The following is a 4,824-nucleotide window of genomic DNA, read 5'->3' on the forward strand; positions in this document are numbered from 1 at the left end:
AAAAAATTAATAAAATAAAATAAAAATAAAAACAACAAAGTTTCTCTCACACCCACCACCTCTCCATTCCTAGAGTACTTAATAAGTTCTTTTCTTTCTAGCAAAATTCTCCAACCCCCCCCTCCCTAACCACTCACCCAACACACACACACACACACACACACACACACACCACACACACAAACAAACAAACAAAAACACACACAACACAATTTTTCAACACACACACACATATCCCTAAGCTGACAGTTCCGTTACTCTTTGACAATGTGGATATCAAATTCCTGCCCATTTGCATTTTCCTGCCTGCCTCACTCGTTCACTCGCTCACAACTCACACAGAGTTGGTCGACAGGTTGTGTGGCATGCTGGCAAATGCTAGGCTCCTCTTCTCCTCACTATCACATTACACAAAACATTTCTCGATAAAAATATGCGACACTCCCGTGCGGATCAGTAAACCGCAAATTATTTCCCATTTCGCCATTACCCCACCCTCTCACTCAGCTCAACACAGGCTCATTTAGTTTTAGAAAGAGTTTTACGGCACTTGCAACACAATAAGGTTCATATGAGTGCCGAAGATTAGAGGTGTCACAAGAGAGTAACAAACACAAAAAAGAAGGAGGAGAGATATAAGGACGACAGGTGTTTGATAGTTAGGAAAGAAGAAGCAAACCACAGCAGAGCACCCGCCAACCACCAACTCAACACAAGTTCCAGTGTTAGTTTTTTTTTAAAAGACAAATTTAGAAAGGAAAACTATTCCCCAGCTGTTTCACAAGACAATAATTATAAATAGCATTAATTTTTTGTATAGCATTTGTATAGAGCATACCACTGTCTGACAGCAAACTCTATGCACTTTACGCTATATGTGAGGCATCGTGGTGAAATCAGGCGCTCGTCAAAATAGCAAAATTGGAGAAACAGGCATTTTCGCACCAGTTTCGCAATTTAAATCAAATTCTTGGTATTTTGTTCAGCCGTTTTATGTCCAAATAAAAACACATTTCCATGTGAATTATATTGAAAAACATTGATTAAAAGCTCAAAATATGACATTTTTCAGTTTTCAAGGACTCTCTAGTTATTGAAGTTACCATTTTCTCAATATTTTCACCACTGAAACCAAACCGAACTTACTTCTTTCAATCAGAAATATCTTCACTTTTGCTCAAGATTAATGGATATTTTTTAAAATCAAAAGCAAGATAAATGAACAAGCTTTAAGACAATACCAATAACCCATATGCCCAAAAATTGACGAAAGCGCCTGATTCCACCACGTCGCGACACATATTATTACCTCAGCAGACCCTATAACACTCAGAAACATTCTGGGCTTCCCGGGAAGCATACAGTGCAAGCAGCCGATTAAGCGCTCAAACACTAACAAACTGACAAGATCTTTCCCTTTCTACAGCCAGATCCCACCACATGGTCTCATGGCCAGCCTACTGCTTGTTCGGTTTTTTTTGCATCCCATTGTGATATCTTTTACAACACACCTCTCTCAGCAACACTTCTCAGGGATTTATGACTTACACACACATTGACACACATACATTGACACATACATTAAAGCTGCTCTGATTGTGACAACATGATCGTCCTGGTTCCCCCAGCCCATACGTGTGGTAGCTCTGAACACTATGTGTGTTTTCACTCAATCCATGTGTAGTAATTCTGAACACTATGTGTGTTTTCACTCAATCCATGTGTAGTAATTCTGAACACTATGATTACATAGTTCACCCAACCCAAATGAGTGGTAGCTCTGACTATGTGTTTTCACCCAATCCATACGTGTGGTAGCTCTGAACACCATCACCGCATTGTTCAGTTTTACTAAGAGTCTTACGGCACTTGCAACACAATAAGGTCATATAAATGCCGAAGATTAGAGATGTTACAAGAGAAAAACAAACACAAAAAAGAAGGAGGAGAGATCTGGACGATAGATGTTTGATAGGAAAGAAGGAGCAAACCACACCAGAGCACCCGCCAACCACCCACCCACATAGTTTACCCAACCTATACGTGTGGTAATTCTGAACACTATCAGCACACTCACAGTGAGCTCTCCTGGATCGTACACCAGACATCGGTTTGGGTGGGAACACGAACCACAGGATCAATTATTCAAACATTCAAAAACATAAAAAGAGAAATTGAATACATCAACTGCGGAATGGGTTGTTGGTCTATACTTCTGTGCAGGAATGGTCTTGAAATGGACAGGAAGAACGGAATTACCGGACAAGGTTTTATAAAGTGCTCAATCCCCATTAAAGTACACAGGCTCTGAGTGCTAGATATATAATGATCTAAATAAATTACAAATTTATAAAGTGTTCAATCAAAATTTAAGTACACAGGCTCTGAGCGCTGGATATATATATATAATCTTTCTGTCATCCAGTTCAGCCCACATTACACTCTGAGCGATGGAGAGATTTTATCTAAATCACTCATCATACTAATTAATAATTAATGCACCAAACATATATATTTATATTACATTAAACGGAAATGAAAAAGCTTTTTCTCCCCTTGTTGCTGAAAATGAAAGTCTAATATTCAAACATCATTTTCCAAAGAAAGAGCTATAAAGAAAGCATTAAATAACACTTTTTCATAAGAAAAGTATTCTGTTGAGACCAGCAATGTTTAACTACCGAGTTCTTAAAGCTTCAGTGATGCCAGAACTTGACATTTCACCTGGGTCCTTCTTAGTCCACTTGGCAAACCTGACTATTAAAATTTTTAAAAATTTAGTGTCAATGTTGAATGCCCAACTATTTATCTTTTTAATTTTAAAATGTTACACTCAAATTGGCATAATTAAGATTCTTTTTGAAGTGGGTTAAAATTGTTACAAACCTGCCTGTCAGGGCTAACCTGGGCTGAGAGAGATAAGGGCAGCGCTACTGAATGAAGTGTTTTTAGGCCACTCCTAAAGAGGGGATGTTATATATAGTAACATGTTCTTATGCACAGTAGAATTGTAAATGGGCTGATTTATCAATGTCATGCTCATACTGTGCCGGAACAACATAGGGGGAAACTGCTGCTTTTTCTTTCCTCATATCCTTACTATCATCATTTTCCTCTACTTCTTTTGTATGTTTGTCACTCTCTTGTGAACTGTTATTTCCGGGGTGCCTTGATAGTAGAAGCAGACTTTGTGCTGTTGAGGCAAGAGAGGTGAGCAGAGTAAGCCTGATTCCCCGTTTGGACTTTTCTGTTGACATCCCCCCCTTGGCGCTCATATGACCTTCTGCAGTTGCGAGCGCCATAAAACCTTACTGAAATTAAACTGACCTCAGCAAATGTGGTGCAGTCGAGCTTGTCGACCCCCTTTAGGGTTAAGACTAGGTTTATAGCTAGTACTTGGGTTAGGGCAACCATTTGCGTTAGGTCCAGGGCTAAGATCAAGATTAGGATTAGGGCTTGGTTGGGGTTAGGGTCCCCTCTTCATTGTGTTTGTTGCATAATGTTGGGGTGGTCGCTCGTTACGGTGGAAGTTCTTCCAAAAATAACCTTCTATGATGTGTACTCTTCTAGTCATAGCCAACACTCATGCCCAGCTTGTTGCGAAAATGACCAGGAGTCTGTTTTAAGTTAAAATCCGACCACAGAAGTACCAATACACACCTGTACTATAGCCACAATAAGTAAAAATTGGGAGGACTTCCATAAAGACAGAATAGAGTTGAGTAGAGAGGGCTAGGGGTGAGGGTAGCAGTAGGGGTAGGGTTAGGGTTTGCTGCTTTGGGTTAGGGTTAGTTCTCTTCATTGTGTTTGTTGGGGTGGTGGCTCGTTACAGAAAAGTCCTTCCTAAAAATGATTCCCCATCATTGTGATCCACACAAACACACCAGCCTTTTACTAGACTCTAGTGCTAGATTCTAGGCCTATAATATCACAATATATATACACTGTCAGCACCCCCCGATCCCCTACCCACGGGAAAGAATGAATCATTACCGTGTTCTCCCACTCCCACGCAATCATTAACATTACATCTTTTATGTGTATGCGGAAGGACTTCCGTAACGAGCGACCACCCCAACCCATGGAATTCCTCCCATCTAACACTAACAGACGACGACACACTAAACTAAAAATTTAAAAGGGCAGGCGTGCCATAAGTTCATCACCAAAGTTCATTGTGTGCAGTTCATTCATGAAACATGCCAGTGTAACCAACTGTGACATTCTGGCGTGTACCTTACAGAGTCAAGTCTTAAAGTACCGAGTTGTAACAAGACACCCGACCAGGACCCACTAGACAGACATGATTCATTACAGTCATAAAACCATTAGCTTGGAAGAGTTTAAATACCACAAAATAATGTTGTAGATGAGCAGGGAGCAGGATGGGCCGGCGAACTGGCAAGATTGACTTTAAGAACATTACGGGGAAACGCTTACCAATTAGACTTCTTTGGTTTTGATTGTATCAGTCAGGCTGCAAATTGAAATTGTACCAATGGTAATTGTACCATAATTCGACTCGTCTTTTATCTGACAAGTTGGCCTGTGTCGGTGGGAGATGTAAGGCCTCTCCTGGTTTGTTATTGATGACGCTGCTCACTTCCGGAAACACGGCGGAGAAATAGAAAGTTAGTTTTCCATGAGTTCTCCCCCTTTTCAACCGTAAACTTTAGCATTCTGGTTTCTCTAGAACAAAAAAAATTAAATAATATTACATGTATTAATCATTATAAGTCTTTCAAAATTGATGTTATCTTTAGATGTTGGGCTTCAGGGTTTGATATCGTCAACTCGTTTCATGTAAGGGAAGACTAGCATCCA

At 40.1% G+C, this 4,824-nt stretch overlaps 1 protein-coding gene across 1 annotated transcript in view; it reads right to left on the reverse strand.

Moving 5' to 3' along the window:
* LOC101858105 (SCY1-like protein 2) overlaps window positions 1-4,607 on the reverse strand; it is a 33,777-nt gene extending 29,170 nt beyond the window's left edge. Inside the window, exon 1 of the mRNA XM_035969667.1 lies at window positions 4,441-4,607. The gene's annotated coding sequence lies outside the window, so the exon portion shown is untranslated. The remainder of the gene's footprint in view (window positions 1-4,440) is intronic.
* Window positions 4,608-4,824: the final 217 nt, after the last annotated feature.

Source organism: Aplysia californica, unplaced genomic scaffold (assembly GCF_000002075.1).
Source record: "Aplysia californica isolate F4 #8 unplaced genomic scaffold, AplCal3.0 scaffold00167, whole genome shotgun sequence".
NCBI classification, from domain to species: domain Eukaryota; kingdom Metazoa; phylum Mollusca; class Gastropoda; order Aplysiida; family Aplysiidae; genus Aplysia; species Aplysia californica.